This window comes from Astatotilapia calliptera, chromosome 1 (assembly GCF_964374335.1).
Source record: "Astatotilapia calliptera chromosome 1, fAstCal68.1, whole genome shotgun sequence".
NCBI lineage: Eukaryota > Metazoa > Chordata > Actinopteri > Cichliformes > Cichlidae > Astatotilapia > Astatotilapia calliptera.
Genome location: NC_137422.1, coordinates 32,195,799 through 32,222,172, shown reverse-complemented (window position 1 = coordinate 32,222,172; position 26,374 = coordinate 32,195,799). Strand labels below are relative to the sequence as shown.

At 41.1% G+C, this 26,374-nt stretch overlaps 1 protein-coding gene across 2 annotated transcripts in view; it reads left to right on the top strand.

Annotated features, from left to right (window-relative positions):
- The window catches only part of fto (FTO alpha-ketoglutarate dependent dioxygenase), a 114,262-nt gene that overhangs the window by 64,217 nt on the left and 23,671 nt on the right, over positions 1 to 26,374 (top strand). The window lies entirely within an intron of this gene.

The window sequence follows — 26,374 nt, the reverse complement described above, 5'->3', positions numbered from 1 at the left end:
GTGCATGTGGGGGTGCGGGATGAATGGTTTTATATAAGTGTGAGTGACTGATTTCCAGACACAGAGCACAGTGCATCCTGAATGGTTAAATGGCATTTATTCAGCCGGTTAGTCTGGGAAAACATATGGTGCCATTTGGAGGCCCAGACTGGTGCACGCTGTTCTCCTGTAATTAGACTGGCCCAGCAGAGCAGCTACATAACTGCTTCATGATAACCACCCTACTGTAGCCTACAGTGCTGCTGCCACCCAGCCCTGGCTGCAGTACAGGAGCAGCACACCACATTACACATCCTGTTAACACAGTGTTCAACACCAGTGACACCACAGCTTTGGCAGCTGGACATTTATGCTGAGGGCCAGATTTACTGTACATATGTTGGCAAACAAAAATGTGCACTGCACCTTTCATTATGTTTGTGTTTGCAATATGCATGAAATTTGATTGTGTTCTGCTCTTTGGTTGCATTCTTGATACATTTAGGATTTTAGTAAATACATCATATGTAGCAATGTCTATTACTAATAGTTTTATTTATATTGAAAGGTTGAAATAGGGTTAAATAAATGAACTTATAAATAAAAAAGTTGTATTCACATGAAAACTATTGCTTATAAAACCTTAAGTCACTGTATATATAAATATCAAATCCATTTGCATGGTCAAACATTTGTATGAGCTCCAATTGAACATTACTCTCCTAGTCAAGTAAATATAGCAGAATCTGCAGTACTGTGCAAAGGTATTGAACCACCATCTACTGAACCTTTGGCCTACACTTTGTTTGTCATTGTCATTTTGTGGCATACCTGAGTAGAGGATTCCCTATATCTATATTGTGTTGTTCTTCTTCCTTTTTTTTTTTTTTTAATTATTCCCCATCCTACAAGGTTTTGGGAGCAGATTGTGGGTTGAATGTGTGGGGTGTGTTGGCAGAGCTGTTGGGTGTCAGCTGGACTGTTGTCATGTTAGGGGGGACAGCCTGGCAGCCCAGTGGGAAGGCTCTTTTAAAGATACACTGCTGGGAATCGAACTGAGCCAGTGCCTGGTCCAAAACATGAACACACACACATCAACACACACTGAGGAGGTTAGTAAGGAAAATGAACGCGTGTGGACGGGGGGCATCCAAACCTGGGATAATGACGTTTCTTCCCTCATTTATAATATCTGACACCACCAGTCTGTCCTTTCGTCTGCTCACATCAGCATCCTTTCATAAAGACCAGACACATGGATAATTACACATGCAGGGAAAAGGAGCAGTCGATCTGCAGTTTATCTGATGACTACTAGAAACTCCCAAAAAAGTTCATATTAAAGAAGGAATATTTTACAATGTGTGTTTGTTTCATCTCTGCTATAATCAAGCCTCTTTGGCTAAAAGTAGCATTTTTGACATGACACATCTTTAGAAATTGGGATGCAGCTTCACAGAAACTACTAGTTATTCACATCAGTATTTACATGATACTTTGTGGCATTATAGGACATTTGAGAAGAATTACCAATACCCTACTTTACACATTTAAAATCCGCTGTCAAATATGAAACTAGCTCCCATGCAACAAGAACACATATTCCAATTACATACTGTACTGCGTAACGTCTGTGTCCAGATTGGGCTGTCTGTGGCATGCTATTCCCTTGCTCTCTGTTTAGCAAGTACCACATGTGAGAGGACTGTCGAATTTGCATATGCCGCCATGTATATTTCAGTAGCGTTTAACACACATCACCGCCAGTGAATTATGCATAGGGCCGGTACAGTGAAGATGCTTGTTTTATGCACTTGTGAAGGAAAATTGAACTGTGTTTTCTTCTGCTCATGACACTCAAGGCCCAGGGCCCATTAAAGTACACAGAGAAGGCAGCATGTAAATGGACTGGTGGTGTACATCCTATTCCCTCAAACAAAAGGGGCCTGGCATCGGGAAAGGCATCCGACAGGTTCTGACGGCTAGTTAATAGGATTCCCACCTCTCCAAAGGGACTGACTGAGGTACTGTTGTAGTATTCTTGTAGACCAATGCTTTTCTTTTTATATATGAATGTGCATATGTGTTTGTTAAATGCGGTGCTGTGGTAGAGATGAGTGACTGAATAATTCAAAACTGGCATGTCTCACAAAATGATGCAAACCTGTGCATGGATTGTCAGTGGGTGGAATAGAGTGTTGCTGTAAACACAGCCTAAAAGGGTCTTATGCATTATAGACAAGCCTTTTGAAACTGTTTTCTCATATGCAAATGGAACACAAACAGCTGCAAAGGCTTAATATGAATCTCTCACATCAAATCCAAATGAGGCATAGGGCTGTTTATGTTTATATTGTGTATGCTACTACTAGAAAAGGATGGAGGATGTTTGTCGAAGCACATGAAAGATATAATAAAAGACTCGATGCCACTGCTATCAGTGTTTACTTTAAAGAATGGGTGGTTAGAGCTGTATCTTTTCTACCACACAATAGTTGTTTTCTCATAAGCCTTTTCTGGACTGGTGAATAGACTGCAGAGGATGAGCTTCATTAGATATGTCATTTAAGACACCTATGCTCTCCCACTGCTCTATATTTATCCACTTGCAGGTTTCTAACAGGCCCTCGGGTCAACAAATTGTGTCCCTACCTGTCAGCTCAGCAGTGGACGGGACATATGTGGTGGATCGAGACAATATGAAGCCACCTGCTAGTCACCCTTCCTCCTTCTCTCCTTTCCTCTCTGGTTTTCCCCCCTCTGTTCTACTTTTGTCATACCTTGCCACTGCATGCAGTCGTGGCTTTCATATTACTCTATTTAGCTAAACAAGGGTCTGATAGTGGCCTTGGCTGAGTACCAATGAATCAACTGTTTATTTTTAGTTAGTTCAATTTTACCCACTGCTGTGTGGTAAGTGATAGGCCTAGCCTGTAATAAACAATCTCGTAAACAGCTCTGCAGCTCAGCCCCTAATCGCCTTAGGGGCTTGTAAGAGCTTTATAACACATTTATTACCCCTTATAACATGTAGGAGCATCAGGCCTTAACTTAAGCTACATTAATTGCATTTTTTGACATATATTGACTTTATCTTTAAATTTGTGTTTTGGTCATTCTCATGAAATATCTTGAACATCTTGAAAAGCCAAACTGTATATCATTCACCTTATTTAACTCTCATATTTTATTTTCTGATTTGTGGCTACCAAAAGACAATAATAACCTGATGTTGTAACAACCAGAAGAGAAGGGAATAACATTGATTATCTAATTAGCTTGCACTGGTCTGCCTGGAAACCTTAGGTCCTCACATTCATGTGTATTTTACGTTGATGAGCAGTAATCATTATTGCAGACCAACAGATTCTTCCAATGGCAAAGCACCTGATCCCACCAGCCTCCTTAAGCATGACAGTATACCCTGCCACACAAACTGCTCTAGGAACACAATAAAGAACCCTCCACATTGATTTGGCCTCCACACTGCCTAGGTCCTAAGAAGAACCAAAGATAATTAGCTTAATTATTGTTGTTATTATTGCTGAAAAAAATAGATAAAAATCGTATTAAATGCCATCTAGTTATGGGAGTATGGAATGGGCATAAGGACTTTAAAAAATAAATTTGTATATTTTAAAACTTTGCTTATAATATCAAAAAGTAGATAAGTAAGAAATATTGTATTATATATGTAGTATTATTATTATTTTAATGTTGTTTGTTTTATTATCTGAGACCAATTTGTCCTTATTCAATAGAAGAGTCCCTTTAGGGTTCTGCTTGATGCATTGTGAAACCAGAGAAAACTGTATTCAATACTTTCCTCAATTATATTGCCACTTGGTATTCCGAGTCTGGTAAGAGAAAAGGAGAAACCATTACTTTGTTAGCTAAAAGCACACATCCACTCAGAACAGACGAAAGGGCCAGCATGGGGAATAGAGATATTTGATGTTGAATCTCCCCCTATTTACAGTAGGATGCCTGAATAAACGTGTTCAGAAGCTGGAAAGCAGCATTATGACCCATAACCCCAAGGTATTTGAAATGGAACAGCAGGACTTACTTTGAAAAAGAATAGGAGATGTGCTCTGGGCTCACTGTTTATACCTTGATGTGATTTGGACTGAAATATAAAAAAAGCCTGTTTATCTGTTCTTTCCCTTTCGTCCATTGTTGAAAATTGCGGGGTTTTGGAAGGGGGAGGCTATTCAGATGCGGCACACTACTGGCAGTGGTTTAAACTGGTAAAATGTATTCAATAAGTATAATTTTAAATGTTCATGTTGCTTTTCCTGTCATCCATAATCACTATTTAAACCAGACGTGTCAGTGCTGTCCACGTAATCATTGCATTTTATTTGAAGGATGTATTAGATAGACCTGGGCCTTGTTGCAAGGTCCACATTTTCCATCACGTGTTCTTTGTGCAGCATTTTCCCATTACAGTTCATAAAACTAATTCTGGGGCTCTACTTTTGGTTTTAGTGGGGTTTTTTTTCTACAAATACCAGTTTCAGCCATTCTTCATTTATGCTTTTGTCTGAAAAGAGGTAGGGTATCAGTCTTTCATGTTTTGGAAAGTCTGATGAGTGTTATTTGCATGGACCTCCTGCATGACGGAGATTTTGGAGATGGCGTGGGGAGAGAAATACAAAATTGCAGAGTAAACCAATACCAGGCTAGTAATGTTGGGAGGATCCCCTTTCAAAGAGTAGAGTTGAATGTGTGCGCCTTATGTTTTTGATCTCTTACTGTACTCATTCCATTCCAGGCACAGTTGTTATCATAGTTGCTGTTGTTTGTATGTTATTTTAGCTTCTTTCCCAAGTAGCTATTTTGCAATTTGGGCAAAAATACAATTAAAGGTCCATCTGTTTTCAATGGTGCTAACGTCACACAGATGGGGTTGTCTATTGAAGCCATACCAGGATCCTGGCAGGTCAGATACTTCAGTAATGAACATGCTAAATATGCGACCAGTCTGATTTCATCATAACAATCCTGCATGGTGCTTGAATGTATAAATATAGTTTTACATTAAGTTAAGCTGTTGCACTTTAGCCTTGGCAGTGGTCTAAAAGAATAACAGGACTTATCCACTAGTGCTTTAAGTTTCACTTGCAATTGGGACTTGTCTCATTCATGCTATGCCTATATTTCATGAGAGTGGTGCAGTTACGGTGTTATTGTTGACAAACCAAGATTTATATATGGCCAGAGAAAAATGTCTAGTATTCCTTGTGACAATTTGTCATGCTGAAGCAAAGCAATAAAGGCCTTGAGCACGCATGCATATGCAATAACATAGTATTTCTGCTAATATTCCTTTAGCTCATCCAAGCAAATTATATCATTTTCATATATTTTGTTTGTTTAGTCTAACACCTCAATCAAATGACAAGGGATGTTCTTTCAGTAAAAGAAAAAACCCTTTTCAGATTGAGTTACTAATATTACATCACTAAAAAGGCCACAGTACTTTAGAGGCCACTGCAGCTTTGAGAAACTGTGGGATTTATCACATGCTTTCGTGTTCACACTCCCCGCATTAGACTAGGATAGAAGGGAAAAAAACAACAACAACAAAAATGCTGACACTGTGATTGCTCAGTTATAAATGTCAACTTCACATCGATCCCTTAAGCTGTTATAGGACTATATCCTTTAGTTAGAGAGTTATATACTACTTCTTCGAGCTTGTTTCTTGTTGAGCTCTTACAATTAACAATAATGAGTAGGAACAAAGGAGATTGTTTTTTGTAGTTGTTAGATCAAACGTTCCTACTAAACATTCAGAACAGTAAACAATGTAATGGATAAGTGTGAGACACTATGGACAGCTTTTGGAAACTATACCACCAGATGCATGTCTTTGGGAGACAGTTATGCATCTGGTCAGATCACTGATTACTTCTTAACTGCAAGGACCTATCTACTTCTCGTGCTTTCCAAGTATGCAAGCACTAACATTTCTAACACAGTTCTTTTACCCTGAAAGAAGCCTGAGGTCTCTGACCAAAACTTGTCTAATATAGGAAAATTGAGCAGCTTTGAACCTTTCTGTTTTTGATAACTACTTGGTATGCTTCCTGGAGGACAACCTGTGGGTTTGGTTTCCCAAGGTTTAATTCCTTTGATTAAATGCCAGGGCAAGATAGCTTGGCACTCAATAGGCCCTTTACCTTCCTCATATCCTCAGTTTCTTGGGCTTAAAAGCACCAATGCTCTCACCCCCCCACCCCCCCATGCTGATTGTTGTTTTCCAAGTTTACACCAATAACCTCCTTCCTGTACTTTCCCTCGTCCCTCATCCTGTTTTAGGTCAAGATGTCCTCTGTTCCTTTGCTCCGTTTATGCATTATGATTCATAACACAAGCGTGTACGTGGTACAGTACTGCGCCTCCCTCCCTTTCAGTGACCGAATGAAACTGACGGCAGGATCACAGCCTCCACAGATTAGCAATGCTCAGAGGGGGAACACAGTTGCTAGGGTAATTATGATGAGTGTTGGGCTGCCAAATACAGGATAATGCTTGGTCCTTATTATTATACTAGTGGATCAGCTCTACAAAATTGCAGCTAATTAAGGACAGGGTTCTTAGGCTGGCTCATTCAAAACAGTTAAATGACCACCATCTACAGTTAAGGTCATGATTGTCTTAGCACTTTAGGCATTTAGACATCTAAGGAGATGATTTAAAAACTGGACACTGAACTTAGTAATATGTTGTTAGAGCATTTTACTACTTTTTATTAACTTAAGGCTATTTAAACGTGTTTATCTAGCTCAAAACTGGAACATTGCATAATGGTTTATTGTGTCAGGCACTTTTCTACTGAACTGAATTTGAGAACATTGAATTTCGTGCGCTGATGGCAGTGGATAGTTGCTAAATATGTTGTCTTAATTTATATGACCCTGATTGGTGTCAGTCTCAGTCAGACCCCACAGGTTTAGTTCTTGCATAGCTAAAGCATAACTGTTTAGGTCTTCTGTGTGTTTTCCTTAAATATTTTAAATGTATCATGATCTGGGTCCAAAAATCCCTCAATTTTCAAATAACTGCCTCATATTGGCTGCATCTAGGTCCCGATGTCTGCTTTGATTGGCTCTGTGTTTATCAAAAGCTTTTGTTATGTATTTCAATTCAGCTGCTTAAAGACAACCGCTGGATTTTGATGGAGATAGAAAACAAGACACCCTCTAAAATTGGCTGACCCTTCCCAGGACTCTGTACCCTCTCTGCCCTCAGCACAGAGATATGAGGGCACTCTGACATACTTCTGAGGCATCTTTTGTTGTTGTTTCTCATGGGTAAAATCTGCCCACTGCTATGCCATGAGAACCCTCCCTGTGCTCACACACGCACACACACACATACTCAGAGCCAAAATCAGTCCACTGCAAAATATAGAGCGTTGCAGTTTTCTTTCACACAAATCAAATCCTGTTTACTACTGTCTGAATATCACAGCTCGGATCAGATTAGAATCTTTGCTTACAATTACAAATTTATCACAGTACCTTCATGTTTTGTTTTCAAACGGTTGACCTTACTAACTTTCATGTTGCTTTTCAGGTTAAATATATTGATTCCCACTTCATGCTGTAGGTAAGCGTCAGAGAGGAAATAAGAATTATTGTAGAGCTGCTGTTTACAGCAACATATGTTAGTGAGAAAATAATTCTGTGCAAGTACCATATGACAGAAATAGATTCGGCCTTGGGTTGGGGTTTTTTTCAGTTGCATTTTAAGTTGCAACACTCAGTTTACTCATGATATAGGTTAAGTTCTAGCAAAATATTATTGAACACTACTGTACCTTATGTCCATTTTAACTTTGGCAAACTATCTAGCCAATGACATGTGAGTAATGGTAAAAAAAATTCCCTTTTCACTATGTTCATATGCATTTAAGGATAAATGGATTAAGCAGCAGTTCAGAAATACCCACGATTGTAAGTTTCCAACCACACTACCTCATAAATGCAAATAGGGCAAAAATAGGTGTTGTTGGTCACATGTAAGTTGTCCTGTTTGGTTAATCAGTAACTTAACTAGAAGAGTGACCAGACCAGACCACCTTTGAGACCACCTTTGAGTTTTTTTCAAATTCTTATCGACAACCAGATTATTTAAAAACCTTGAGTCACACGTAGCCTCACAGTAGTTTCCTCTATATGGAAGTTATCCTGTGCCATGCTATGACTCCCTAACACCAAAGCAATGTCCTATGGCATTTGAATAATGTAGAGGGTTGAGTCGTCCATCATGGTAGATAGCTGCGTGACTGCATTCATGTGCTCGTTTGCATATACGCCTGTGTACATAAATATGTGCAGTACTCAAGATGGGCTCCATTACTTTTGCAGCAGGGTATCTCTTAACTCCTATCTTTTTAATTATTTATTTCATGAACAGTATATATATTTTGTTAGGGGTTATTGGGGCATGAATAAGCGTGTGTCACAGCCTTTTCACAATCCCTTATGAGCAAATCCCACCCCCATCCCTGACTTGCCTCCAGCAGGCCCAGCTCAGAGTTCTTCTGATAGCCATGAAGGGATTTGGGCTGGATGGGCAGACCCTGACTGGGCTGATTGCTTTGAATGGCACTGGCTAAGGCTGCCTTTGAAAGCAGGGGTGTTGATGAGCGCCTTCTCAGAAGAGCCTGTGTAGTCACTGCCTCTGGGAGGGACCCTCACTAATACCCCAGCATAAGATATACAGGAAGAGGCAAGGATCACCAGTCACCCCCAGCCATACGCACACACACACACACATACACACTTGCTTAGACAACAACAGAAAAGTACTTTCAGTGAACTTTTTGACTTTTACTTATGTTGCCTACTAGTTGATGGATCTGTAAGTCATTCAAACTAGACGATTCAGTAACTAATTTCATACACCCAAGTTACAGCAGAGTGAAGTTCTTGATATTATTTAAGTCCTTACTCGGTTTGATGGGCAGCATGCTTGACATCTTTGTATACGTGTTGAATTTTGAAACCATGCTCCAAGCCGCTTGAAGTGTTGGCAAGAAAGGATTTCCGGAAGGTGTATGTGGGCTCACTTGTTTTGTTCGCTGTTTCACCTTGTCCTTTGGCTCTCATAAAACACCTTGAACATGAGAGAAGACAAATTACAGCTTCAAATGCAGGTGTCCAAGTGCTTTTTTATCTCTTAGCAGACCCTGAGGGAACATTACCTATGTTCCACAGGGCTGGCTGTGACATGGGAGCTGTCACCTGTGAGGCCCAGGCTATTGCTCTGAACAGGGTGGCCTTCTTTCTTTGATTGCCCTGTGCCTTCGAGCAAAGAGCTCTGAACTTTGGTTTGGTCTGGACCCAACACCCCTAACCCCAGTTACCCCTTGACTTTCACCTTATTAGTAACAGGAATGTCTGGAATAAGCATACTGATAATTAACATGAAAATGCAGTATAAAGAGAGTCACGCTCATTAGGATGATTGGTGCAGGTTAGGGCATGAAGATGTATGTGCTTTTGACTACTCCTCTTTACTGAGCTCATATATATATGGAAAAATTCCTAGGTAACGCTTGTTGATGTCAGTAAACTGTGTGTCAGAGTCAGAGTTCAGGATACGTGCTTGTCTTTCACGGCAGTTGAATGGCTTCAGGCGAAACAAGCTCATTTTGTGTGAAAGAGAGAAAGAGAGAGAAGGGAAAAAGAAGTAGCAGTAAATTACTGATAAGTGACAGAGAGCAGAGCTTATCTTGTGACAGCATCAGAGTGGAATGAAGGTCTGGTGTGTGTAAGTTAACCCTTTGACACATCTTATGGTGAGGCTGAAGGTGAGTGAAACTCAGACTTAAAGATGAATAACCATGAAAAAGCATAGAGGGAAATGGGAAAGATGGCAAGAGGGGAGTGGGTGGTGCCCGCAGCACGCCTGGTTTTATTTTCAATTGCAGTTTACGATTTTTCATGGTCATGTCTCCCCTGCCTTTTCAAAATAATCGGCTGTTGGTTTTTGCAAGTCTGGCCGCCTTTCATTTTAGAGGTTTGTTTTTGAAAAGGTTGCTATTATAGCTAAATGGTTTCTCTGCTTCTCTAAACACGGCAAGGCATTAGGCTGGGCTCCGGTTTCAGGGCCTGGCTCTTAATGAGAGACCCAATCACACAGAGGGAAAACACGGATCAGCCCTGCTACACCAGACCGAACCTGTGGTTTACCTCTTGAAACATAACCACACTCCTCTGCTCTGTTTTTCCCCCTTTCTTTTTTCTTCCACCGTCGTTCCCTTCACCTCCTGTCATGATTTTTCTCTTTTACAACCGAACATGATCAAAGTTGATTGCGCAGCTGCAAAAGTCAACACAGATGTGAAAATAAATAGATTAACACAATGGCCCAAACTTGGCCTGACAGTTAGCGTGATGCTAGAAATTAGCCTTCCCTCATATGGAAAGAGAGATTTGTGCAACTTCCAAAGAAGGCCTGAAATGTCATGTAAATATTGGTATAATATTTAGCTACAAATAGAACATGTTTGTCTGCTTGATGCTAATTTGCTCTGAATTTTTCACAAGTATCAGGTGCAGTTCCCTTCATGCTTCAGGGAGAAATACTGGTCTCTTGTTCTCACTCTGTGTTTATACTCACCTATTATATAAGTTCAGGTTATGATTTCTATTACACATGCTTTAGAGCTTGTGTGATGCAGGTTTCCTGTGCTAAACTTAGAAACTGCAAGCAATCTGCTAGATTTGGGTGTGCTTCTTAGGACAGCAGGGTTAGGTGCAAAGGTAAGGATGCTACTCTGTGGTCTATATGTTGTCTTTTGCTAGCCACATAAATTGTTTGAATGTAAATGCATTTTGTGGAATCTTTGTGGAATATTGAGAACCCTATGGCTCGCCTCAACTCTTACTTGAGTGTACACAGAACTCTGCTGTATTTGCTGTTGAAGTTGTGTGTTCTGCGCTATCGACTCAGAAGACCCTGTCACTTTTCTACTGTAGCTGTGACTCCTGTAAAGCTATAGTGGAAAAGACGATGGAGAAGAAGAAGAAGAGGCAGTCAGCAGTATGCATAGTCTTCTGTCACTCTGACACTCTTCAGTCTCCTTGCAGTGGGGGCTATGATTTATGGACGAGTCTCCATGTTGTAAGAACCTGAGCAGGATCACTCACTTCTCCAAGAAGAGAGATGGGAGAGAGCAGTCTCCTCTGTCCCTGGTGCTCCTTTTACACACCTATCTTAGCTCTTCTTATTTCAGTTTCTGTTTATAGTTTTGATGGATTATAAAAAAGCAATGCCAATACCTCTTCTTTTTTCTTCTTCTTCTGTTCTCTTCCCTTTTTTCAAAGTGAGTGATTGTTAAACAGTTTATGTATTCTCTTTCTGCCTGTATGTTTATTGGAGGTAGTGAATTAGGTTTGAAACCATCACCGGAGGTTGTTTGAGAAACTTGAAAGGAAGCCCCCATAGCACAGTCCCCCTCCCTCTTTTCTCATCCCCCACCTTCACTCGCTCTCTCTTTCTCTTTCTTTTTCTGCCTCTCACTCTCTAGCACACAACCTCACACTCTCAGCACAGTTGTCACACAGTGGCGCCGCTATCTGCACATTATTAGTTATTACTTTATCGGCTCCCAAAGCTGTCAGAAGACACCCTCCTGGAATATACAGCAGGCATAAGCCATCAGTCCTCATTACGCTAGACCCGTGTGCAATTTACACCCAGCTGCCTCTCACACACCCATGTCAACATGCTAATGTGTATGTGTTTTGTGTGTGTGTGTGTGTGTGTGCACTTCTATGCAGATGACAGGGCTGCACACATATGATATGAGCACACCTTTGAGGGAATGCACTCACATGTACGAATGGAGCAAAGCTAATGTGCAACATGATAAAAGCATCCGCCGAGGCCTTTAAGTACGCGTTTGAAGAGAGCTCGGGCTTATGTTTTTTCAAGTTTAGTGCTGCTTCTTAAAACCACAAGGAGGCAGGGACAACATTGAAAAGTGCCGCTCAGGACAGCTCAAGCCCTGTTGAACACGCAGGTGTGCGGTAAAACCCCTGGAGGCACCTGGGACAGAACAGGGCCCAGCAAGTCAGACTGGGTGAGTTACTGCATTCCCAAGCAATACGCTGGAAACTAACACAAACGTCATATCACCTGAATAAAGAATCACTTGTGTGTGTGTGTGTGTGTGTGTGTGTGTGTGTGTGTGTGTGTGTGTGTGTGTGTGTGTGTGTGTGTGTGTGTGTGTGTAGAAGGTCGAGTTGGGGGGGGGGGTTGTTAAGATAAAAACACATCATATCAACATAATGAATTATGTTCTGATTCAGCCCTTGCATATTTTGCCTGAGGTGGCTGTCATGAACAGATGTACAAGTCAGTTTCTCATCATTACTGTTAGTGCTTGAGTATGAAGATTGTGCAAATCAGACCTCCTGCGCCGACATGCCATTGGATGCTTATTACACAGTCCTGTTGCCAGTGAATAATCTCTCTATCGTTTGATCTAGCAAAGTGCCCACATTAGCACTCACTAATTCCCTTGGCTGTGGGTTTGGAGACAGCACACGTTCCTGAGGCTTGCCGTCTCTCTGTAATTGTAAAGGTTGGGCCTCTGGATCCTTTTTTATTCCCACATTGTTTTCCAAAGAGGCATCATTTGGGCACACATACCTATCAGTATTTCAGTAGTCACTTTTATTCTGTTAAGATATGTGATGGGAGTAATGGAGTTGGTAGATATTGTGTAGTGACTGCTTAAGCAGTACTTTCCACAGCTGTCATCATGCGTGGTAGCCCAGCATCTTATTGAGACACTTTATGTTGGTCGTTCCTTAAACTTTATGTGCAAGAGAAAATTGATCTTATGTCCTATATCTCTGTTACGATTGTTTGTTTTAGCTTTTGGAAAGTATATATGGTGATGTAATTAATAAATAATGAATAGTTTTTTGTTTTTAAAAAAAATTAAGCTAGGCAATTTGGAGCGTGTTGGCTTGTATTTGGTTATTTGTGGATATACATATTTTGTATAGCCAGAGAATCTGTGTAGCATATTTATTTAGGAAACTTTTTGTGCATTTGTTATAAAAAAATTATAGAGGACGCACTTTTAAGAAGGGCATGAATAGTAATTTTGCAGCATGCAAGCCTTTGAAGCAACGCTTTCTCCAAATTGGATATTGTGAGAGAGAGACATGTCCCTATTTGTCTACTACTGCATTATCAAGAGAATACAGGAGTATGGATGGCCAGCAGCAACAGGAAGGATTTGCTAAGTTGCTTTTGGATAGCCGAGTCTCCATCCCACATAATGCTAAACACAATTATGCAAACAGTTTTTTCATTGAGAACAACGGAAAATAATGGCTTTAATATATGCCCTTACCTCCAGCGAGTGTTTTGTATGCAAATTAGGTGTGATTTCAGGGATGGAGAGGCGGAGTGTCTCTTGCATCCATCTTTTGTTGCCGGGTGGATTAAGGGAGATCTGTTATGGTTTGTTAACATGAGAGCTTTTGATTCGGATTGAAACGAAACCATGTGTAGAATTAGATTAAAGACAATGTGTGGTGAGCGGCGGCTCAGGCACGTACTGGACCTCACCCACCCGTACGCCAGCGCTCACCACTGTGGTCCCATTGTTTGGCCCGGCTTCTGTTGTGAAGTGGATTTTTGTCCTGTTTTTGTTCTGTAATGGGCTATAATAACTTATATAAATCACAGTGACTGAGCCGGAGCTCCTCGTTTTGGGCTTGGCATTGATGGAAGGTCTGGTTCTCCAGAGGACTAGTGAGCAGTAAGTCTTGTGTATGGTAAGGGAAAGTTTGAAAGTCAGCAGGCTTTAGGTTTGACAGTGTTGTTTTGTTGTGAAGGGAATCAACCTGAGGTTTTCTTCTGAGAAGGAAGGTCAAATAAAGAAAGAGGAAAGCTTTGATAGTGATCTACAAACAGTGTGTTAGACCAGGACAGGTGAAGATAAAATAAATATATATATATGTGTGTGTGTGTGTGTATATATATATATATATGTGTGTATATATATGTGTGTATATATATGTGTGTGTGTATATATATATATATATATATATATATATATATATATATATATATATATATATATATATATATATATATATATATATATATATATATATATATATATATATATATATATATATATATATATATATATATATATATATTAAAAGGAGTCGAATTTGTGTGAAATTCTTCCCTGTGTTTTGCCTCGCCTGAAGGGCTTTATTTTGACAGAATAGAGAAAAATATCGCTGCATTACAAAATCAGGCTGTTCTTATTAAAAAGAGTTCAGTAACATTATCAAAAGAAAAGAACATAAATTATATTGTTTTAAAAACTGTTCTCAAGTGGAAATGAGTGTGTTTTTTGTTGTTAACTGACCTTGGCGAAGGTGTGTGTTTGCGATAATGTGTAGAGATGATAAATGAAGGAATGGAGAATTAGTTAGATCCCTCAGTGTGTTCATTACTAGTCAGTGATGTTTTGTCAATAGGAGGACGCACATCGTCTTGTAAGCTTTGGGCGGTGCATTTACTTGCACTGCTGGGAATTGTCTGTAACCCTGTTTTACATTGAAAATAGCCCAGAGGAAAAGGGGTAAGAGGAGAGAGAGGGGGTGGATGCAAAGAGTAACCACTGATTAATTATGCACATCCCTGATTGTGACATGCTATCTGCTGCTATTAATGGCCAAGGATAATCACTCTGGATTGTAATTGCAGCCTTTGACTTCAGAACTGTACTGTGTCCAACATCAATCTTCATGTGAAACCCCACAATTTGGTGAAGAACTTCATTTGAGACTGCTGTTGGGTCTCCAACTTATTTTCAGGAAGAGAAGTGAAGTGTTAAGGAGAAGAGGGGGCAAAAGGGTGGAGGTTGCTTTAAACGGTGTCAGCCATAGACAGGCAAGTTAGAACAGGGCGCTGTGATATTACTGTACACTGCTTGAGGTTATGAAAAATAATTAGAGATCTGTGTGGTAGAAAAAAATGTGTTTTGAGGTATATGAAAGTTTTCACAGCCTTCATTGTTTGAACTTTTAATTCAGCTCTAAATGAGTGTCATTATTCTCTCTCACACATGGTATTATTGTGGAGGAAACTATATGAGAACTTGGGGGAAAGATATCACATTAAAATGTTAAATATGAGTTAATGAGAAAATACTACTCACCAAAGGATTTCGAGGCATCATCAGAACTGCCACAGAAGCGTTTTAGGTACAGTATTTGCTATGAAGTGTATATCTTTAAATGTAAATGACTGTTGTAAGTCATATTCGTAATAACTCTGCCTATTAGTGGGAAAACATAAGTAAGATAAATGGAGAGTTTATTCCCCATTTTATAGAATTTCAGCAGGTTTTTTTCATTACAGACTTAAATCTTGTAAAAAAATAACAAAGTGAAGTTGAGGCTATTTTTTTTCTGCCTTGTCCAAAAGCTTCTTTGGCAGTTTGTCTAAAAGCTGAAATGAAACATAGAATGTAATTAGAGGGAAGGGAAACTTTTAAGGGGAATTTCAGGATGCCGAGCAATCGGAGCCATAAAAGCAGATTTTGCTCCCCCATCATAGAGCCTCCTGTCCAGCCAGACAGTATCGGTACACAGTGTGTAATGGGCCTCTTTTCCACCGAAATACACGTTTTAGTTTATGTGTGTGTGTGTGCTTTGCTACTGTCACACCTCTGTTATACTAACCTCCTAGTGTGTGTTCCAGATCCAAGGAGAAACCACAATATACAGGCTTTCTTCTTCCAGAAAGACAGAAAAGAGAGCTTGGTGGTGAAGATTTTGCATGGTTTGTGTGCACAAAAATAACAGGTAGAAAAACAGATGGGGGGGAAGACCAGGTATGAGGATGAGGGAGAGTGGACGAGCGAAATGCATGAAAAATAGCATGAAAAAGTCTGTCCTTTGGTTCTTTCAGGCCCACTGGCGAGGCTAAACAAACAGCGAATGCTTTGGAGAGACACATTAACTGTAACTGCCCTTGATCTGGCAGTGTTTAGAGTGCTGTCGGCACGGCTAATAAACACTTCATTTAGTTTTAATGGTGCCGGCGCCTCTACGCAGCCTTCAAAAGTACCCTTTATTTGGGTCATTTACGGCTCTTCCTCGAGGAGCACCCAAGGGACGGCAGATCCAGTCCACATCACTGTCTACTGGAGCACTCCAGGCCTGGGGAAAATTAATAGGGCTATCTGGGAAAAATAAATAAGTGATGGGCTTTACCACTGCCAAACAGCCCAGAGAGCTTATTAAGGCAAAGTGAAGTGAGATCGGGCAGTAGAAGAAGAAATTTTAATATGAATTTTTCACCTTTTTATGTAGGGCAGAGCTAGTTGTTTTCTCAGTTTCATCCTTTCCCCCCTCTTTTATTCCATTTCCTTGTGCACTCTCTCTCCTGTCTTCTTCATGTCTCTGTGTTCTTCTTCGACAGTAATTGTAAACACAGCAATTATGGATTGTGCGAGACTTAATTATAGCTTGTGCAGAGCCCTGGGGGGGCTCTGGCGGAATGTTGCAGCTGATAAAAACGCCAGCTCATCAGCACCCCTCCAATGGTGGCAAGCCCCAGTGAGAGTGGACCAAAGGGAGCCGTTCCCCCAGGGCCCTCCCAGTCGAAGGACCAATTAGTATTAGGCGGGAATTAATCTTAACGGGACACAACCACTCAAACAGGTCCTCCCAAGGTGAGGAGGAATTAATGTGGTTGCCTTATTGGTTATTACTGCTGTTGTCGTTTAAGTCGTTCCCCACTCAGCGTATGAGCTTAGAAGTCTCGATAGACCAGATCGCCCTGTAGCAGACGTGTTCTTCTTCATGTGCCATACCAGGACACGAGTTGGAGGAAGCAGCTAGATTCAAAAACAAAGCAAATCAAATCAGAGGAGAAAATGTGTCATCTAATTTTTTGCTTTTCATCTTTGCTGCAGTTCCATTTATCTTTTTCTGGAAAGTCTTTTTGAGGATGGAAAATTTGACACATCAAAATTCTAGTAACTGCATCTTGTATTTAGACATCCAAAACTCAGCCCTGTTGTCAGAATTCATCAGGAGGGGGGCACGTATTGTGATCTATGCCCTGTTTCAGTATTGATTTCTGGGAAGCATGGCTCCATTAAGGTCCTGCCCGGGGGTGTGGAAGGGTCAGCAGGGGAAGTTGTGGGCTGCCGTGACCTCAGCTGTAGTTTACAATCGATTAACTCTGACTGGGAAGGGAGAAGGTCCTAGGGAAGTAAGCACAGGGCCCCACACGCGATTAGGCTACATTAGCCCTCTGGTCAGAGCTGTTCCAGAGGTTGCAGTAAGTTAATTAGCACTTTCTTATGATATCAATGATGACAGGGGTAGAGCAGCTAGCATTGATTTAGCTTTACTCTGTTTCAACCTTGGAGACTAAGCACCAAGGTACCGGATACTCCAGTCCTTCCTTTTTTTAATCCAACACAACTGGCCATGTCACTACCAGGAAGCCGTTTGTAAACAACAATCTCTTATAACCACTAATATACTACTAGTAAGGGATTTTGATAGTTTGATACTTATACATGCTAACTAAGAGGACTAGTAGGTTTTTCACCATAACACATAATGAATGCATGGAATTACATTTATGGTTTCGACAGTTTGCCAGGTTTTGCCGAGCAAGCAGGGAGTTACATTTTTTTTTTTTACAATAGCCATGCAATGACTGGACTGCATGTGACAAATAAATCTTGAGAAAGAGGTTTTCCACTTTCCACCCCCACACATCTTCCTCATAATGTGTGTGTTTTCATCTGTGACTCTTTATTGTCTGCCCCATCTTTGTCAAAAGAGAGCAAAAAGAGCCATCACTAATTTCTTGTTTTGTCAATTAAAGTGTAAAGGTGTCAGAAGATGATCGTCTTTGTCTCTCTCACTTACCACATAACAAACATCTCCCTGTCTCATCATGTCTCTCCAGTAATCCCTTTGTTGTTTGCCAGCCATTTTCTTTATTTGGCCTCCTACGTTGTTCTTGTCATTCTCTTTACCGCTCCATCATTCCTTCTTTCTTGCACTGCGTCTTTCACTCTCAGCTGCTGGTCTCACAGTACTCCCTTTGTTAAATGAAAGGTTTGCCAATAGATCAATCAAACTCTTTGTTCTTCCTCCTTTACAGTACACTACTCTCAATATTGTTTGTTTTACCAGCAGCTAAACTGCATTACACCTTCTTTTTCTCTTTGTCTGTAATGCTCCATCTCCGCCTGTCTGTTTTTGCTCGAGGCCCAGCCAGGCAAGTGAACAGCGACAGATGAAGAACCTTTTCTGTCAGCAGTGTTGGAGGGAATTAATCATGATTCAGTAAGTGCTCTGATGAGGATTCAAAAATCCTTGTTAGAGATAGAGCCATCAGGTGTGCCTGATCCGTCATATACTGACAGCAGCCTCAGGGGGGACAACGAGCCAAGTTTTAAACCCTATTTAGGACCCAATCCTGCATTCAAGTGCTAGTGGTCATGAGAACATGACTTAGAATGCACCAAAAGCCAACCCACCAAACATGGAAAATGTACATTTGGAATCTAGTTGCAATTTTCAGCATTAACCAGCACAGAGTACCAACCGTGCTCAGTCTGCTTCCGGTCAATGTTGTTTTATTTTTTTTATATGTGACTTTTCTAAAGCCTATGTTGGAAGATTGGCATTGCACAAAAATGCAGCCACGTGATTTGACTTTGACAGCTCAATTTATTGCTTAGTACACTTTGGGAATTTGCTCAACACGTTGTCTAAGCGTAATTAGAATAAGAAGGATTCCTCTATCTGCAGTAACAGCCTCTCCTTTGTTGATTTTACAGTATGTACTTTGCTACAGTCAGAAAAACTTGTCTGATAAATTTAAAAACCTTAAAGTGGCACTGTAATGCGCGCACACCTAAAAATGCACATTTACGTACATAAACCATTATTAAAGTTAATGTACAATGTCACTGAGAGACTGTCAGACGCTTAACAGTGGAATTCCCCTGCAGATTAACGACTGTACTATTTGTTCATGTCTTCATGTGTCAAGGAAGTGGTTCTTCTTCTTTGTGAATACATAGCAATGTTACAGCTTTGTGAAAAATCTCTGACATGACACACTAATTAGATATGTGCTTAACCCTGAGGCCACAAAAGGCCAATGCGACAATAGATCGTGCTGATATAAATAATAAATATGTTTGAAATGTTGCAAATTATAAGTGGTCTGTTATTGAGGGAGTGTAAGTGAGGTGCTCTTTTTGTATGCACTCAGTTGAAAATTCCTCAGGATGATTTACAGCACAGCTGCAAACAGCTTGTTTAATTTGGAAGTCCAAATGAAAGCGTTTGCGGCATATTGCCATATTTTTCTTGTTAAGCAATGTTTAAGGTAGAGATAGACATTGCAGTAATTGCAGGTTTGACTGAGGGTAGGAGTGGAGTTAGCAGACATCAACACTCCCCCTGCTCTGGGAAGAAAATGAGAATAAAAAGATAATGCTGCAGATAAAGCATGAGACTGGTATGCCATTCGGTTAACTATTTCACTGTTGGGGGATTCACATGGATCCAGCTGAAGATACAAAGTAGACTCAAAGTACAATGGGAAACATTTGAGCAGAAGATAAACAAGGACGCGAAAGAAAAAAAAAGTAACTGGGACAGAAATTAAGAATGAGGACACATCAGCTCGTAATAGCGGTAGCATAACAAACACAAGCCAAAATTAGTCTCCCACAATAAACTGACAGGGATATAAAAACAAGCCTGCGTACATGTTGTGAGATTATAATGAGGCATTGATTGTTTGTCCTCAATTTCCATTTCAGTTCCCTCTCAAATTGAAGGCAGACACTTGTAAACATCCATACCTATGTCTTTGTTGTTCTCATTATCTTTTCTTTTTACTTTTCCCAAACATGATTGAACTAGAAGATCTAGATTAGAGGGCCAGTGTGACTTCCTGTTTGCAAAAGTACTTCCTGTTTTTTTTGACCATGTTCTAGTCGTCTTTGCTCAGGCTGCTGTTTATCGCCTGTGTGTATGCAACCATCTGAATGTTGGAGCTGAGGTCTTCTGGGATGTTTGTTTGTGCTGTCTTTTATTATGCCATTTTTTTTAACTGCCATTGTGGCAAGACAGGAATGTGCCATTGCTTGTTGTAGGCTGCTAGAGGGAGAAGGCCCAATTACCTGGGGTCCCAGTGCCTGGCTGCAGTTGTAGTCGGGCTGTGTGCGTGTTGGGTTTGTTCTGGTGAGCAGCTGTCCCGGGCCCCACTGGCAGTGATGGCAGGGGATGGTTACGGCTACGGCAGTGACAGCGAGAAAAAGGAAAAAGCAGACAGGCTCGTGCGCTGCCTCCTTGGTACTACTCAGCGGCAAGCACTCCCTGTCTGGCTCCTCACCACTTTTAACGGCTGTCTGATGTTGTAAAATCTTGAATGTGATGCTGCGATTGAAGTAGAATGCATTTCTCCCAGTTTACACAGTATGTGTGGCCAATTAGAGCTGGGGTTATGAGGCTGATGTATGGATTATAGTCTATTATTTCTTCTTCCCTAATGTTGACCATTAACTGCTGTGTCATTAGTTACTTTACCAACTGTGGTGGCAGTCCAGGAAGGCACACAGTCTGTCACACATATTATAATATGGGTACATGGAATGGGATACAGGAATGTGCTTGCAAAATGGTGACAGTATTCTGAGGGATTTTGGAAAAACCAGAAACCACATTAAATGACTGAAAAGCATAATAGCTAGTGCATCGATTATGTGATTAAACTAACTACGGGTCTCTTAAAACCGTGCTTTGAATTTGTTGAGGATTGCAGAGACGCTCAGTTTAACCATGAAACAAATGTATGAATTGTGAGGTTTTCTTAGAGCAGCTGCAGCCTATACAATAGCACATCTTGTGTTGTTTCACTGTGACCAGTATTGTGTGTGACGCAGCACTGACTTGCTGTCTGTCTGTCTCATATCCAGTGTGGCGGGCATAGTGAGCAGTGTCTAATGGAGCCTCTGATGAATAATGAGTCCATACACTGGTAATGTTCTGTGCCGAGTAACGGCTGCATTGGTTTCTGTCCTGTTAACTCCACTGGTGTAAGATTGATTGTGCTGTGCTCTGCAGTCATACAAAGACACTTCATTGCTTGGCAATGAAAATAAAGCTTCTCCCACTGAAATGAAGAGCAATGGGACTAGGGCCACAGAGGCAGACCAGCACGAGGCCTAGAAACGACTACAGCCCCATGTCACTAGCATGAGTGAGTGACACACCATGAAATAGGCATCGCTCCAATAAGACTAATTTGTTTACACATTGCTTTCTGCTAATTGAGGTGTGGCAGAATTTATTTTTGCCTCAGTTGAAATGAACCTAAGTCACCCTGATTAGGCCACTCACTGTACTTAGAGATCCTCCACCAAGACTCTCCTTCAAATTACACTTGACACTGTGAAGAAACATCTAATAGAAGTGTGTAATGGGCTCTGATGACAAACTACACGGTTGGAAGACCATGTAATCTCCCCGCAATTAATTAAAGTGCGGCCTGTGTATGTGTGTGTTAGCAGTTTTCTTTTTTTTAATGCTCCCTTTCTCTCACACCCAACCTAACCAGATGCCACCAAATAACTAAAATAACACTGCCTGTCAACAGTAAAAAATGAAGACCCATACCCTAACAAAGAAAGGTACTTAGAGCTGGTAGGGAGAGGCAGATGCAGGGTTATTTGTGCTCCAGTGCTTCTCAGTGTCCCGGTAAGGGTCCTCCACAGCTCAACATCTGTACCTCCACCCGCCTAATTACCCACAGCACCCCTGCCCCACCGCTTTCTAGTCTGTCACAAACGCAAAGCTCACTGGAGAGAGAGAGGAAAAGCAGAAGATGAAAATAGTTGGTCTTGCTGGTCTCCAGTGTACATTTACATTGTACAATATTTCGTTTATTCTGTTTTTTTTAGCATTAAAGACAGTTGGCTATTATTTTTCACTTTGCTACTTTTTTTCCTTTAACAGCTGTATCCATTCTCTTACCTTTAACTGAGCTGTTATCTCATGCTAGTGACCGGAAAAGATTTTTCTCTCAAAGAAGAAATTTGTTCACTCATTCTTTGCTCTCACGTTTTACTTTTCTAATTTATCTTTTTCTTTATTTATTTCCCGCCACAGTATTGATTTAAAGGCAGAGAACAATTAGGTCCATTTTGGGGATAATTCCTCAGTCTTCACTTATTTTTATCAGTAAATGAGAAATTTGCCATGCTTTTTGTAAGTTTTGATGGGAGCTATCAGTTTGGAGTTACTTGTGCCATTGATTTGATTAAAGGCATTACGCATTGTCTAATGAGTTTTACACATGGCTGAGTGGTGAATAATCACCCAGTGATTTCTGACCCAGAACTCCTCTTCACACCTCCTCCTTCCCTCATTTTTCTCACTTTCTCTCTTTCTCACTCCCTTGGAGCAGAGGACCAGACACTTGGTAGTTCACAGAAGAGGTAACGGAAATCAATTGAGACCGTGATTTGAAGAGTTTTCTTTCTGTTTTTTCCTCTTTCCCCCTCCTCTCAAGTCAAATTGATTCCTTTGCTTGCTTGCTTTAATATTCATTTTAGCTAAGTGTTCAGTAAATGTGCAGAGAATATGAATATTAGGTGTCAAGACTTTTTGCATGAGATCAGTTTTGAAAACTATAAATTTCACCCAGCTGAAAATTGTCTGGCAATTAAAGTGTATTGTGTGTAATAAGCAGTGTCTCTATTGGGTGTTTAGCTTTATCGAGCCTGTCTAGAGATGGAACTCATACCTGCTGCTCTGTGAATTGCAGCACATAAAAGATGGACTGAATATGTTCCTGGGGAATATTGCCCTCTCCAAAAGACCAATCCGTCTTGCTTAGGGAGGCAATCTTAGGTGCGGTAGATAAACTAATATTTGTGTATAACCTCAGTCAGACAATACAAATGATCGGATGATTTTTCATCTCCTTATGCATACAGGGAAATATGAAAAATTGAGGTTTAGGAATATTTGCAGGGTCTGTGAGGCGGCTGACTGGGCCGCTGAGTGCCCTGGGCCACGCTCCTCACCAACAACTGCAGAGTGAAGAGTGATGAGAATATTATGCCCGTCTGTTTCCCGTCACTCCCCATCCTCCCCTCCCACCTTCTTCATTCTCTCCTCTCACCACACTAATTCACATGGCCACAAGATGGAGAGAGAGGGAGCGAGCAAAGCAAAATGAGAGATAAGGCAATAGGCTGGCCGCCCCTCTGGCTCGCCGTCTTCGACTTTTGCTGTCTGTCCATCATTCATGATTGACAGTCATACTGACATAGCTCTCTTGGTCCTCTTGCTCTTCTTTATTGTCCCCCCACCCTAAACCAACCTCCCAGCACCACTGCCAGCTCAACCATAGAAACCGTTTCTTCATTTTCTGGGCCTCAGCTCTCTTGCTGCTACAAACACTTCTTATTGGGTTAATTTGCGGATGTTACTGGGCCAAGAATTCATTATTTTGGGGAGCTGGTGTGCAGATAGGGGCAGAGAAGCATTCCTGGTGTTGACGTTTCGTCGTAAAAAAAAAAAGGTCATGTTTGAGGTTGAGGGAAGATGCAGGGTCTTTATCTGTGGTAGAGATGTTCTTAAGTCATTAACCATTCAAAAATCCTCCAAACTAAACTTTAATTTATATTAGATTTATTAAATGCATACATTGAACAAGTACATGCAACAACCAGCTTCCTTTTATACACGTTTGTTTTTATAATGAGCAGCCGTTGAGAGCAGAGCAAAAGATGTTTTACCAGTGTCAGTCAAGAAAAGGGCATGTTTTGCTAAGAGACAGGGTGCATTTGGATCCCTTCAAATATAACATCCCAGTGTCTCTCTCTCTGTACTTTCCCTGCCTTGAAAAATATGCTGAATCCCTAAGAATCCACATGTCAAGTGCAATTCCCCTCACCACCACTCCCTGACATGGAGATGGTGACATTTACCCCAACGCTTCCCTCTCCTCCTCTTCAGGTTTTGAGAGTTTTTATTTTTAGTTTATTGCGTTGCCTCACGCCAAAGCCTCCATGTTTTCCCTTGAAAACCTTTCTGTTTGCTCTCTATATTTCTGCATTATTTGCCTGTGCCCTCTGCTTTTCAATATGTCTTTTCTTTTCTCCCCCTTTTTATTTCATTTTCTCCCACCCTCCCACTTTATCCTCTTCCATCCTCCTTCCCTCTATTTTAGCTTTACTGTGGTGAGGAACTTATACCCTCCCCTGTTCATGATAAATCAGGGGTGTGAGCGGCGGTGCTCAGTTGGAGGCATCAGTCGCGAGGCTGATGAGATAAGCGGTGCTCATCTCGTGGCCCTGTATGGAGATTTATTGGGTTGGGATAAGCAACAAGCTAGCCATCACTCTCAGCCAAATAGACTCCCCGCCTGCATGTGTTTATTCTTATTGCACTGCCACGACCACTGCCACTGTCAGGGGTGGAGTAGCCCCCGGAGGCCTGCTCTGTGGTAAAGGAAGCCTAGCTCTGCTCTCTGGATCATTACCTTCTATTAGATCACAAAAACAAGGCTCCACACTGGGACTCTGAGTGACACTGATGGCCCAATTTTTCTCTATCGCCAAAGACCACATACAGTAGGCATATATAAAATAAGGTTATAGTCTATATTGGCTCATCATATCTGAGTGCTAATGGTGTTGTCATCTTTTTCTTTTGGATTTCTAAGCTCTTCTTTTGATGCGCTTAAGAATTCCTAATGAGGCAATTCCATCTGCCTCAGACAAAAATATATATTAGGTGCTGGGGCAGTTGTCAAGGGGTTGTCAAAGCTTGATGGATGCACACGTTCTCTTTTCACCAACAATTGTGTTATCTTTAAATTTTTGGGACAGTTTACTAAACTCACTGGCTTTATATGGGCCACTTGTCCACTTTATGCTAAGTCTAATGCATACCTGTGTACGTATAACCAAACTATTTGACCTTTGCACCGAAGAAACCATATAATATTCCTTTTTCCAAAAAGATTTTCAGTTTATAACCAAACAAATCCATCCATATGGAAATAACACTATTAGCATTCTTATCGTTAGAACCTTACTTGGCTGTCATGGTATTAGTGTTGCTCATGGTAACAAATGCTATCTAACATTAGTAAAAATTGGCTGGATGCCTCCTTATTCCTACATTTTTGCTATTTTCACACACAGCATTTTCTACACATTATCTGTATGTAAGAGTCAAAGAAACCTAGTGCAGGTTTAACCTAGATGTTAAACAGTAGTCTTTAACAGTGACACCCACTGAAAGTCTGTGTGATGTGCCATTTCTCCTGAAAACAACATCTCATATTACAAATCACAACTTAGATGGAAAAACAAACAGTAAAAAGGCCCGCTGTGACACCGTACTGACTTCAGAGCAGTGGATTCAAGAGAATACTGAAAGCCATTAATCTGTAGTTGCCACACGTGGCCACAGTACCACTGTGTAGCTTAATCACCATCATCTCACTTTAACTCCAGCTGCTGATGACAGCATTAATTTCAGTGGGCGAGAAATCTAACACAACCGTTGCCTAGCTGGTGTCAGGGAGCCTCAGGCCAGAAGGTGCACATCAAGCATCTTCTTCCTCTCTCCACTTCCCCCTCCCTGCCACAAAAACATACACTCCACTCACCCAACAAGTTCTCCACAAATTGCTTTTACCCTCCTCACCCCACAAGTGTACACATGAACACACAAATACACGCACAAACTTAGGCCTGGGCAGGGTAGTGGGGGTTAGTTTTCCAGCACTCAGGTTATATTTAATCATGGCTGGCGGATGATGAGGCTTTTCTCTTTATGAAAGGTATTAGAGCAGCACTGTGTTTTCACTCAGCTTTACACTCTGCCCCCATGCTTTTCTTCCCCTGACCTGTGTTACCATGTGCCAGGGAAGAATTTGATAAAGTGACACCAGGCTCCCACTATCTCTACCTTTCTCTCCATCTCCCATCTCTGTCTCACATTCTAATAGTTCGTCTGGCAGGTCTGGACTGTCTCTCATCTCATCAGTGGGGTCACACCTCTGGGCTGCCCTTTTCCCTCTTCACCAGCACTTGCCTTGTCATTTATTTTGCTGCTGAAATGGCCAGCAAACCGGCAGGTCTGATTCAATCTCTTACATCCTCAGGCTGATGTACCGGACAGAGTGCGATAGTGCTCGCAGAAATGAAGAGGGGCAGGGTTTAACAGTAGGAACATCAGGCTGTGGTGTCCTGCAACTTTCTGCACTCTGCTCATCCTTTGCTCTTTCCTCACTAACAACAACCTTCAGGGAGTGT